This window comes from Tenrec ecaudatus, chromosome X (genome assembly GCF_050624435.1).
Source record: "Tenrec ecaudatus isolate mTenEca1 chromosome X, mTenEca1.hap1, whole genome shotgun sequence".
NCBI classification, from domain to species: Eukaryota; Metazoa; Chordata; class Mammalia; order Afrosoricida; family Tenrecidae; genus Tenrec; species Tenrec ecaudatus.
Genome location: NC_134548.1, coordinates 53,137,014 through 53,150,901, shown reverse-complemented (window position 1 = coordinate 53,150,901; position 13,888 = coordinate 53,137,014). Strand labels below are relative to the sequence as shown.

At 40.5% G+C, this 13,888-nt stretch overlaps 1 protein-coding gene and 1 pseudogene across 2 annotated transcripts in view; one reads left to right on the top strand and one right to left on the bottom strand.

Annotated features, from left to right (window-relative positions):
• The window catches only part of SLC9A7 (solute carrier family 9 member A7), a 187,954-nt gene that overhangs the window by 71,831 nt on the left and 102,235 nt on the right, over positions 1-13,888 (top strand). The window lies entirely within an intron of this gene.
• On the bottom strand, positions 8,589-9,055 carry LOC142434547 (U6 snRNA-associated Sm-like protein LSm3 pseudogene; annotated as a pseudogene).

The following is a 13,888-nucleotide window of genomic DNA, read 5'->3' as shown; positions in this document are numbered from 1 at the left end:
TTAATCAAGTTAATATGAAAGAGCTTCAATAAGTTCATAGAAAAAATCATCATTTAATTCCATATTTCTGTTAACTCTCTGAAGCTTCTTCATATTGACTTACGTCCCTTGCCCTCCCACCACTAGTAACTATCAGAGCGTGATTCTTTCAGCGTGTAAACCTTTTCTTGACTTTTTACTGTAGTGATCTCATACACTACATATCCTTTTGTAATTGACTAATTTCCTTTAGCATTATGTCGTGTAAGATGATTTATATTATGAGGTGTTTTACAGACTCGTCATTATTCTTTACTTTTGAATATTGCTACATTTTGTGTGTGGACCATAATTTATTCATCCCTCCATTAATGGACGCCTATGTTTTTTCCATCTTTTTGCTATTGTGAACAATGCTCTAATGGACATGGTGTCGATGATTATCTTGGAAACCCACCGGGGCAGTTTTATTTTCTGTCCTACAGGGTCTGTATGAGTTGGAATTAACCTGATGGAAATGTCAGGGGTCTCATTTCTCTTGGATATCTACCTAGTAGTGGGACAGTTGGTTCATATAGTATTTCTCTTTCCAAAATTTTATGGCAGTGCCACACTATTTTCTATAGTGTTTGCAACATTTTACAATCCCACAAACAGTGTATAAAGGTTCATATTTCTCCACACTCTTGCCAGCCTTTGTCGTCCTCTGGGTTTGGAACTTTTCTAGTAATGCTGGCATATCTGATGACAACTCACTGTTGCCATGATTTGTATCTTTCTCGGGGTTCATGACACATTTTTAGTATGTCTGCTGGTCATCTGAGTGTCTTCATGGTAGAGTGTCTACTCCTGTGCCCTTTATTTTTACATATGAATGTGATATTGTCAAAGTGTTGACATTTTTAATAAATTTTAGAGATTAGGTCCATGTCTGATATGTCATTGCCATATTTCCCCCTAGAGGCTCTGGTTTCTTATTTTACTCGTTTGGTTGAAAAAATAGAATGATAATAGAGATTTACTATTAAATTTTTGAGGCCCTCTTTTATATATTTACAATTACATTTTATGGCTATTCCAGATTTTAAACAATGACTATCTCCAGCTGTGATCTTATGAGAAATGTTTATTTGATATTATTTAATCTGTATTTTCTTATATTTGAACAATAAAAATATATGAATATGTAAAAATTGTAATGCTTATAAATGTTTAAAACTTTAGGAAGGTGATAGTCATATAGTTTGTCTTCTGCTGATCATGTATTTTGGCAATGTATAAGGACCCATAAAATTCATCTGTATTTTTCTTCAATTGTCTTTATAGTCTTAGGTTTTACATTTAGATCTTTGATACATTTTGAATTTGCTTTTTTCTGTGGTGAGAGGTATCAGTCTCATTCAAGTTTCTGAAAATCAATCTCCAGTTTTCCAGCATCATTTGTTAAAGAGACTATGTCCTCCTCGTTTAATGTGTTTCAGCCCTTTGTCAAAGATCAGCTGCCCATCATTGGATGGATTTACTTCTGCGTTCTCAATTCTGTTCCATTGGTCCATGCATCTGTTCCATTGGTCCATGCATCAGGCTGTCCTGATGAGTATAGCTGTATGGTCGGTTTTGGGATCAAGTAGTGTGAGCTAAACCAAATGAAACCCACTGCCACCTTGTCAATCACATCTCATACAGACCATATGTAGGGTTTCTGAGACTGCAGATCCTTAAGGGAGAAGATGACGTCATCTTTCTCCTGCAGAACATTAGGAAGGCTTGAATGAATGACCTTACAATTAGCAGTTCCATGTTTACTGACAGCAGTGTCAGGAAGACGTGTAAGATCTCCAACTTTTTTATTGTATAGAACTATTTTGATTATCTGGAGTCCTTTTTGTTTCCACATGAAGTTGGTGATTAGTATTTCTATCTATTTAAAGCACTTAAAAGGGAGGCAATATCAAGGAGTACAGGAAGAAAAAGAGTGTTTGGAAACTGATTGTGGGAGCAATTGTACAGTCTGCTTGATGTGATTGAATGGTGGAATGATACAATATATGTATTAACTCCCAATTAATAATAAAAATAAAGCATGTTGATGAACTGTGGATCATTCTTACATTATGTCTGTAGATCCATTTAGGCAGTTTGACTTTTCACAGTGTTAAATCTTCCTATCCTGGAACATAGTATATTCTTCCATTTATGTAGGTCTCTTTTGGTTTCTTGTAGTTTAAAAAAAAAGTTTAATTGGCAAGTAATTTCCATATCGTATAAATTAACAGTTCAGTCATATCAAGGAGAATTGTAGTGTTTTATAGTTTTATTTGAATAGGTCTTTTTTGTCTCCAGTTAGATTTATTCCTAAGTATTTAATCTTTTGGATATCTATTGTAAATGGCAATATGTTCCTGATTTTATTTTCAGAGTCTAATATGTTAGTGTTGAATTTAACATATTTTTCTGTGTTGATCTTGTACGCTGCCAGTTTGCTGAATCCTTCTATTGATTCCAGTAATATTTTTGTTGAGTCTTTGTTATTGTCTCTATATGGAAGCATATCATCTTCAAATAGAAAAAGCCTTACTCTTTCTTTGCCAACTTGGATACCTTTTATTTTGCTTTCTTGCTCTAGCTGTGACTTCCAATACAATACTAAAATAGATGTAGTGATAAAGGGACTATTTATCTGTTTCCCGTTTGCAAGGGGAAATTTTTCAGTTTCCATTGAGAGTATTTTTCGCTGTTGGTTTTGTGTATATGCTCTTAATTATATTGATTAATTTCCCTTGATTTCCTATTTTGCTGATTGTTTTTATTAAGACTAGCTGCAGAACAACCAAATAAAGAGGATCAGATGCTACTTAAATGTGGAAGTGGGTGGGTGTGGTGTGTGCACTCAGCTGGATCAGAAAAAAAGCAGAGGTAGGGGAGGGCTAGGTGGGACTGAGTGGGGGAAGGGGAAAGGATAGGGGGGAAGAAGGAAGAGCTGAGAAGAACAAACAACAAACAAGCAAAAAAAAAAAACAGGTGTGTTAGCTGCCCGACACAACTGCAAGGGAACCCGCAGAGCTCAGTGTGCAGGAGGTAACATTGCCATCCACAGAGGGACAGAGTGATCACTGGTGACCTGGGTGGGAGGAGGTGGACACTCACTTTATAGGATCAGAACAAAGAGAAGGAGGAAGAAGTAAAGAAAGAACAATAAGGAAAAAAGATTGAAGAACTCAGAAGAAGGACTTAAAAAACACAACACAGTACTGGCAAAAAATGTAGCTGCCAAACATGGCTTTGTGGGCTCACAGACCTTGCTGTACTGGAGAGTGCACCTCTGACGATGTGATGGCAGGGAAGGTATGGAGTGGCATTGCCTCTGTGGTATCTAAAAGAAAAAGAACTATAAAATGAAGGCACAAAGGGGGAGAGTGAAGGAAGAACTGAGAAGAGAGATTACCAGAAACCCAGCACTGGCAGGAGTTTGACCAGTAGTAGGTAGGATGTGAGAGGAGCCATACCTCTGGCCAACAGGAAGTTGTCCAAGGTTAGGAGGGATATTATACCTGTCTTATCACCAATCACCTATGTGTGTACTGACTTAATCCTGAGTAAGCAGAGCCTGCTATCTGGCTTTTGCTGCTATTGGAACACAGTGTGCAATAATTCAAAATGGCCATTCTATGCCAGATGGCAATTTACCACTCTTCATTACCTGTTTTTTTTCTTCCTCTTAATGGTATTTGATCTAATTTATCCTGTCCTTTGAACCTCTGGGTTACAGGATTGTCATTTATATCCATTCCACTTGGTTTCTCAAACCTTTGTTGTAGAGCAGCAGTTCTCAATCCGTGGGTCACGACCCCTTTGGGGGTCGAACAGCCCTTTCACAGGGGAAACACGTGTAGAAGGCAGCTACTGTGTAAAAAGCAGCTGCTGTGTTGAAAGCAGCGATATTGGAGGTAAAATGACACTTCATGAATTATAATTACTGGGTAAATGTAAAATCATGTACTGTAAAATCATCAACCACTGCAAAAAAATATCTGTACCATGGGAACTTAATCTGGATGCTGATGGGTCTTTTTATATTCAGCTGTGGTTGATGTGAATACTGACCCCTGCGATAGTAACAGGTATGTAAAAAAACCAACACGGAGAATGGTCAATCATAGGAAACTTTAATGAACTGTATTGACTGAACTATGCCATGTATCATCTTTTGTATTATTAAAGCTATTGTTATATATTATTTCATTAGCAAACCATCCCATGACAATGGATCGTGTAGAAAAGAATGCTAAGAAAAGAAAATATAGTGAGGACTTTTTACAGTCTGGTTTACCTCAATAATTACAGCAGGAAATGAGAAACTGCAATGTGTTATTTGTTGTGAAGTTCTATCAGCCAACTCTATGTAGCCAAACAAACTAAAATACCATTTTGATAGCAAGCATCAGAGCTTTGTCTGCAAGGATACCAACTATTTTAGAAGCACAGCTGATGGACTCAAGAAAGCCAGATTTGACACTGGGGGAAAGTACCACAAACAAAACATAGCGGCCACTGAAGCTTCACATTTGGTGACACTCAGAATCACCAGAGCTGTGACCTAATTGACATGTTGGACTCTATCCCTACACTTTCATACAGATTCCAGTTGGCAGAAATCTAACTACCACAGCATGGAAGAAGGCGACATCCACTGTGTAGAACTAGATGTGTAAGTGAATGGGAGGAGGATGACTCAGTTATCTGACCTAAGAGAGAGAACGGTTGATGGTGCTTTTTACCTGGATGAGAAATGGGGACGAGAAGCAATGTTCACAGTAGAGGAGTGACAGTTACCTCTTGGACCTGCTGACTTATAATGGATGGAAAATGTTAAGTAGAAGTTTAATTGGAAGGTTCTGGAGCATGGGGAAAAGTCTATGCTGGACCTACAGTTGTTGGAGTTGGGTCATTAAAGCTTCATAGTGAATAGGTGACTTAAACATTTTTAAAATTATAAACATTTTCAAGCACAAAAGTAAATCCTATGTAAATATCACCCAACTTCTTAGGTTATCAACTCAGGGTCACTCTTATTTCATCTATGCTTGCCCCCCCACCACATATACACACAACGGTCCTTCTCCACAAAAGTTATTTTGACACAAATTCAAGACATTATATTTTATTTATTTCCATATTTCTCTTAAAAAGATTGGAACCTTAAAATGTTTTATTTATAATAATTATAAATTATAAACAATTATTTATAATAATAAAAAAATTAAAGACATTAAAAAGTACCCCTCAAAAATAATATTAATTTATTAATGTAACAGGTATCTTGAAGTGAATTTTTTTAATATGGCTCTTCTAGGCATGTGTCTGTTCATTCACTGCCATTGAGTTGATTCTGACTCATAGCAACCTTATAGGACAGAGTAGAACTGCCACTATGGGTTTCTGAGACCGTAACTCTTTGTGGGAGTAAAAAGTGTCATGTTTTTCCTGCAGAGTGGCTGGTGGTTTCAAACTGCTGACTTTGAGCTTAGCAGGCCACGACATAATCCACTAAGTCACCAGGGCTCCCTGTCTCTGAAACTCATGATATAATTGAGTGGGTCTATACAAATAGACTGTGTGAAGCACTAATATGGTTGGTTTGGGTTGCTACTCCCCTATCTATAAGACGACCATCTCGGAAGCAGAGAGTTCCTGGGACCATGAGTGAAAAAAGAGGCACCAGCAGAATATGTTTGGGATTACTACCTACAGTGGTGAGCCCTGGTTGGGTGTTGGGCTGCTAATTGCAACGTCAACAGTTTGAAACCATTTGCTGCTCTGAGGGAGAAAGACAGGCTTTCTACTCCTGTGCAGAGTTACAGTCTTGGAAACCCAAAGGGGCAGTTCTGCCCTGGCCTATAGGGTCGCTATGAGTTGGAGTCAACTTGATGTCTGTGAGTTGAATTGTTGAGACCTACAGTGGCAGAGGCCAAGACCAGACAGAGGCCGAGGCCAGGAGACTATGAGACATCACAGAGAAGCCATGCTGAGACAATGAGACTGTGAGGCAGAGCAACAGGTCAACTGCCTGGTCCCTAGCGGCAGAAGCCTGGGGACTGTTTGGGCAAGAGGCTGAGGACCACAGAGAATGACTTGGCTGTGGGTGGAAGAGAGGTGTTGGTGTGAACTAATGATTGTATCCTTAATTTTTTTTTCAAATCCTGGTTTATGGTAACTTCCCTAATCAACCCCTAGAATTTTGAGTGTTATCTGTGAGTTCTGAGTGACTGGTGCCATGAATGATCAAGCTCAGTATTAAAGTAGTGTTGTCAGAGGAACAGTTGATGTCAGAATAAGGTAAAGGAAGATGGAGGGTGGAGTCATGTGGACCTTCAACTTGTGACAATGGGCCTTGGGCTGGTGTGCAGATGGAGTCTCAAACTCCCTTGTGTAGCCAGAGGAGGGCGGGTATGGCTGGCCGTCAGGCTGTTTTCTCAGCCAGACACAGTTTCCCAATGAACCTCCCACCTCTTTGATTTATGATCGAAATACATTTGTGTTTGGGTGGGTAACTTTTCAGACCATAGTGGGTCCTATTTGTGTGAATATGAACTGTAGCCAGCTTTTGAAAGAGAGATGGAGAGAGGGAGAGGGAGAGGGAGAGGGAGAGGGAGAGGGAGAGGGAGAGGGAGAGGGAGAGGGAGAGGGAGAGGGAGAGGGAGAGGGAGAGGGAGAGGGAGAGGGAGAGGGAGAGGGAGAGGGAGAGGGAGAGGGAGAGAGAGAGGTGGAGGCATGTGAGATAATGTGGGCATTCTTTCATTAAAGAAATGATTTTAGGTTGTCCCCTTCAGGAGGCATAATGCTTGCAGTAAAGCTTGATAAAACTCTGGGGTTTGTAGCTTTTCCTGCAGTTAATTGTCCATGCTGCTGATACAGTATCTTCTAACGGCCCTGCTTCCGTCTCTTCAGAGCCCCGCAGTCTTTGGGGCTTCTTGAGCCCGCCCGCCCGGGGTAAAGTCTGATCGGGTGAGCTTGCCCTAACTGAGGCCCGGACTGTCTGCCTGTGCAGCTTCACTTCTTGTCCCTCCCGCTCACCTCAAGCGCAGGATGCGCTCTCGCCCTGCCCTTCTCCTTAATGTGCGCTTTTCCATGCCATGCCGGGGGCTTTCTCTGAAATAGCATTCATGTTTTCTTCTCTTCTATAAAAGTCTCTTTCAACTTGAAGGGCCCAATGGAGAAGTAGCCTTTGCTGTGAAGGCTCTCTTCGGCTTCTTTCTCATCTGAGAGAATTATTCATACCGTTCCCTCCATGTCACCTTTTAATCTCATTGCACTGTGGTGCCTCCCACAGCTTGATTGCCTTTATCTTCGTTATGTGCTCCCAGCCTGGGTGGGGGTGCTCACGGGGCAGTCATAGGGCCTGCCAATGCCATCACTTCTTAGCTCCCAGCCCAGCCGCTCCTGGAATGCAGAGTGCACCTGCTTGGTGTTCTGAGGGGACCATCAGCGTTCCCACGATCATTTTCCCCCTGTGTTTTGCTTTCAAACAATTTTTAAAAATTGAACTTTTGTCTTATCAAGTAACCTGTTAAATATGGCTTAGTTTGGAACTGGAATGAATTAAAACCACGGGGGAAATACATTTTATTCTGCCCTTGTAAACACATGGAAGATTTTGCTGGTTATATGGGGCAAAGTATGAAGTGTTTGGGCATTAACGTAACACTCTGGTTAATTACAACAAAAGCACAAATCTCTAATCTTTCCAGATACTTTTTGTTGCTTGCTGAGATCAGGACATAATTTCATGGGGGTGGGGTGGAGGGGGGGCATTATTTTTATAACGGAGAGAGCTGATGGTCTCACATATGTAAATATTCTTTGTAGTCAAATTATTGTTTTTGATTTTCATTATTTAATTATTTTAACAAAGTTTTTTTGGGGGGGAGATGATGATGTCCAGACACTGTGGAGCTTACAGTCTTGTGGGGGAAAGACGGACATGCAATAACAGTTGTGGGGGCAAAGGCGACACAAACGAAGGAGCCGTTAACTTTGCCTGAGATTGGTTGATGCGAGGCTGACACAGGTGGTGCTGTTTCAGCTGAGTCATGCAGCCTGAGTGGGAACTGATCAGGTAGATGGGAGCGGAAGCATCTGAGACTAGAGGATTTACCTGGAAAAATGGACAGCATGTGCTAAGAGACTTACTTTAGCATTTAGCTATCATTTACATTTTAATTTTAAAAACCCCTCATTTTATTGAGTTGATGCCCAATCATAGCGACCCTACAGAACAAGGTAGAACTGCTTTCCGTGAGTTTCAGAGACTGTAATTCTTTATGGGAGTAGAAAGTCCTTTCTCTAGTAGAGTAGCTAGTAGTTTGGAACTGCCGACTTTATGATTAGCAGCCCAACTCTTAACCACTACTGTACATGGTCCACAATTCAGCATTTCTCTCTAGAGACAACCACTGTTGCACTTCCATGTGTATGCCTGTCTGAAGAGTTTTGGTGTATTTTTTTTTTAGGAAAAGAAACATTTATTTAAAGAAAAAAAAATCCCAAAATTATTTGCTGAAAAACCCCTGCATTTTTGTGATTACATTTATTGGAAGGGTGGGAAAAAAATTAAAATGTCATTTGGTTTGGGGCGGCAGACTGACTTATTTCAGGAAAGGACGAATCCTTGGTTACTTCTGAGCATCAAAGCTTATGTAGGTTTCTCTTCGGAATACAGCCTCCATTCAGGAGGCTCCTCTTTTCCCCTCTGAACAGATGCTGGGTTTCAGCCAACTCTGAGTGGAGGGGCAACTAGCCCAACACCGTCGCCCCGCACGAAGAGCATTGGAATATTCCGTTTCGTTGATTTATATATCTCTTCATACGTCTCTTCATCGATTTCTATAGTAGTCACAGTCTCTTCCACATCTCCCAGTATCATATTTAAATGCTGATCATAAGCATGCAATCTTCCTCGAAGCTCTTGGTCATTTCGCTTTTTCACATCAATGCGTTCATCCAGGCTGAGCCGAATGAGATTCAGAGGCTCCTCTACTGTGTTGGTAGTTTGTTGCTGGTCCACATCGTCCGCCATGCTTCAAATGTGGAGCCTTTCCCCTCCTCTCGAGAGTTTTGGTGTATTTTTAAGGGTAAGATTTTTTTTTTTTTGGTCTCCCATGCAAAATGCAGCATGCTATGCACCTTGCTCCAATCCTTTGTTATTTTCACTCAATGCATCGGGCATGGAGTTGCTCCAGTCTTTCTTTTTACCAGTAGCCAGTGAGTTGATTCTGAGTAGAACTGTGTGCCACAGACTTTTCAGTGGCTGAATTTCAGAAATAGATCACCGGGCCTTTCTGCGGAGGCACTTCTGAGTAGACTGGAAATGCCATCCTTTTTGTTAACAGCTGAGCACATTGACTGCACCAGGGACTCCATAATGGCTGTACACTGTGTTAGGTGGATGGGCCACAATATACCTGACACATTTTTGATGAGACATTTCGCCTTTTAAAAAGAGCCCTGGTGCCATAGTGGATTATGTGTTGGGTTGGGTTGGGTTGCTAACAATACCAGTTACTGCACTGCATGGAAGAAAGGTGAGGATTTATGCTACCAGGAAGATTTACAGTCTCAGAAAGCCAGAGGAACAGTTGTATGCTGTCCTAGAGAGTCTCTATGAACCAGACTCAATGCAGTCATAGTTTTTTTGAGTTGGTTTAGCCTATTATAATAATTTGTTGTTACATACCTCACAGAGTAATGGATGTACTCATATAAACTGAGTTTTTCAGTACATTTTTAATGCAGTTTTTGTGGTAAAATTGGGCGCCTCAGCTAATAGGTGGGCTTATCCTCGAAGGATATGTTGGAATGGTGAGCAGCAGGCACAGATTGCAGAGTGGAGGGTTGTAAACACAGCCAAACCTTGGGTTAGATTATGTTGGGGGAAAACGCCAGGCATATTTGGAAAAGAAGCAAATTGAATTTCAAGAAATAAAAGTAGCCCTTGGGATACATAATTTAAAAGAATTTTGGTAAAATGGACAATGCATCTGAAGAAATTACTCAAAAAGTGATACTGAGAGGCAGGCAAAGTGTGCTGCCCAGCAGGCAGTACATGTGAAACAGCCAGGTGATTCTCTTATAGTCTGAATCATCAATACAGATGATTCACACCGACATATTATGGGGTAAACAAAGAGAAAGTTACAGAATCATTTAGAACTTATTCAAAGAGATGTAAAATTAAACAGCATATATATAACAAGACTATAAGGGAATAATAAACACCAAATTCAAAATAATGGTAACCAGAAAGTGCGGTGGGAAGAAGTGGGGGACTTGACTGCGGAGGATTTCATAGATTTTTGGTGATCTTGGTAATGTGCTATTGGGTAAGCTGAGTGGTAAACACAGAGGTATCTGCTAAGCCATTGTTATCTTGCTAAATTTTGTTATGAAACATGAAATATACAAAATATATATTTAGCTTATTTACAAGTAGAAGAATAGTGAAACAAACATCTGTGTATAAACTGTCTAGCTGAAGAAACAAATGACCAGTATATTGGAAACCCCTTATGTATTCCTGTCCAATCATTTTATTCTTTATCCCTTGTAAGAACTAAATTCTTTTATGTCTGATAGATTTCATAATAAAAATTCAGAAGGAATGCTCTGTAGTCTTCTTACTTGTATATGTAGTAATTTAAATTTTAATATTTGACTCCCTTTTAAAAATTATTGTGTTGGCATCTCAGTAAAATTTATACATTACATGAGTGTCACTAAATTTCTAAACACAATAGATTTTCATTTTCTCACAAAATATGTAATTTTGAAACAAGTGTTCATGAAAAATTAATCTTTCATCTGGCTCAGTTCTGAACAGAAAGAGCAACCCTATGGTAATTTCTTGGGTAGTGCCATAGAATAATCCTTTCTACAAACAGGGCGTTCGTATCGGGCAGTCACCTGGGGAAAGTTTCCTTTGGAAGAGCAAGAGAACTCGTTATAGTGGTGGTGTTGCGAAAAGGGGAAGACAAAACTATCTCTGTGGTACAGGTTTGGGACCTTAACTTGTCCACAAAAAGCTTAGCTAGTCACGGAGCAAGTTGTGAGTTGTTACCGTTAAGATGCTGTCAAATCCGTTCCACCCCAAAGCGAACGGAACGGAATGAAACACTGCCCGGGCTTGCACCATCCTCACAAAGGTTACTTCGGAGCTCATTGCTGCAGCCATTGTGTGTGTCCAGTTCATTCGGAGTTTTCATCTTTTTTTCTGATTCTCTACTTTTCAATTCTACTTTGAAGAAGCAACTCTTCCCTAGTTGTAATTTGAGTGCCTACTAAGCCGAGTAACTCACCTGGCACTTATTACACTGTGTGTCACACAGCTGTTCAGTGGTTGCTTTTCAAAAGTCGACTGCCTCTTCCTTCTTTCCAGTCTGTTCTTAGTCTGGAAGCGCCACTGAAACCTGTTGGCCTCGTGTGACTTGGCTGGTATTCGAAATACCAATGGCACAGCTTCCAGCATGATAGTAACACATAACCACTGCAGTAGGACAAACTGCCAGCCTGGGAGCGGGGGCGTGTAAGGGTTGGTTGGCATGTGAGTGAGCTGTCAGAATATTGTTGCTTACTTAGGGAAAGTCACCTGGGGTTTCTCAGAAAGCTGGTTTATTTTGGTCCCCAGTCTTTAATTCTGCTGAACTCTTAAACAGGATCTTTAAAAATGCCACCAAAAATGAAAAATGAGGTCAGTGCAGTTCTGTTTTGTTCGCTTATTTGTGCTCTCAAAAATTTCCCTTCTCTCTTGTGTATGCCTTTATGTATTTTCATGTATTTCCATTTGAGATGCGCTGATCCTTTAGTAATTGGAGTCCTTCGAGAAGCAGGTCGAGTTGCTGTTGGGCCTTTAAGTTTCATGGCTATCTAAAATGACAAGTGTATTTAGTTACAGGCAGTCTCCGAGTTAAAAATACCCCACAGATAGATAACATTGCTTGCCCTTGAATTTATGTAAATGTCTCCTAATATTTCAAATAATTGGACCAACCTCATTGAAGATGCAATAAATCTTCAACATAATTACCTTCACTCACTATACCTGCTGCTTGTCAATTATTGAAAAGGCTTCAAGCCTTTCTAGCATACCAAATCAAACCCAAACTCGCTGCCTTTGAGGTTATTCCAACTGATAGTAACCATACGGGACAGAGTAGAGCTGGCCTATAGGGTTTCCAAGGCTGTAAATATTTACAGAAGCAGATTGCAAAACGAGCTGCTCATAAGATTCAAATGGCCAACCTTTTGGCTAGTAGCAGAGCACTTTGGCCACTTCACCACCAGGGCTCCTTTTTCGTGCACTAAAGTAAGGCTAAATAAGATGTACATAGGTACAGAGAGCAACTGGAAACACAGGGAATCCAGGACAGAAGACTCCTTCAGGACCAGTGGTGAGAGTGGCGATGCCTGGAGGGTGGAGAGAATGTGGAGTAGAAAGGGGGAACTGATTACAAGAATCTACGTATGGCCTCCTCCCTGGGGGATGGACAGCAGAGAAGAAGGTGGGGGAGATATCAGACAGTGTAATATATGACAAAATAAAATAATTTATGAATGATGAATGGTTCATGAGGTTGGAGGAGTGGGGAGGGAGGGGGAAAATGAGCAGCAGATATTAAGGTGTCAAGTAGGAGGCAAATGTTTTGAGAATGATGATGGCAACAAATGTACATATGCTCTTGACACAATGGATGTATGTATGGATTGTGATGACAATTTTATGAGCCCCCAATGAAATTATTTTTTTTTAAAAAGAATGGTGTACACCTGTTCGGACTCACTTGCAAACTCAACTTTAAAAGGGGTGGTGGTGGGAGGAAATATGGAGCTAATAATGAGTACAAGAATGAAGAAATTGTTCTAAAACGTATTGTGGTGATGACTGTATGTTCAACCCCTCTTGATGTGATTGAACTAGTGAATTATACGCCAATAAAACCATTGGAGAAACACACATGCACACACACACACACACACACACCACAAATGAATCTCGTGGGTATCCCAGGGGCTGTCTATACCTATGCTGTTTCCTTCCAAATTAAACTGGGGCAGTAAACTATGTAATACACCAAACTCACTGTCATCGAGTTGATGCCAACTCATGGAGACCCTGTGGGACAGGGTCGAACTGTCCCTGTGAGCTTTTGAGACTGTAACTCATTATAGGAGTAGAAAGCCCTTTCTCCCCCACATTGTTTGGTGGTTTCAAACTAGTGACCTTGTGGAGAGCAGCCCAACACAAACATTATTCCACCAGAGCTCCTGGATTATGTAATAAGCTTCATAAAACTATTGAAAGCTGCAAAGATGCTGCCAGTTGTTGGTTTTTTTCTCTAGCGTATGAGCAAACTTGAATTTTATCCATGTGGAACAAGTTTTACAAGCTAGTCCAATGTGGGTGCAATTAAATTCCCCTCCCTCCAAATTCAACATTGGCATTTATTTTATAAATCGTATGCATGCAGAATCCAAACAAGCATTTAGAATTGGCCAGTATTCTTTACTAAAAAGGAGCCCTGGTAGTGCAGTGGCTAAAGTGCTCAACCGCTAACCAAATGGTTGGCAGTTTGAATTTACTAGTTACTCCACAGAAGCATGATTTGGCACCCTGCTTTTGTAAATATTTAATCTTAGAAACCCAATGGGGCAGTTTTACTTTGTCTTATAGGGTTGTTATGTGTCAAATTTGACTTCATGTGCTCTTTGTCTTTATGACAAATGTCTCCTACACATGGTGACCCCATGAGCAACTGGAAAGATGTTGTCCAGTCCTGCCCCATCATCACCAAGTGGTTGATATGCTCTACTTCATTGTTGCCGTTGTGTCTCCATGGTTTCTGCTGTGTAATCAGAG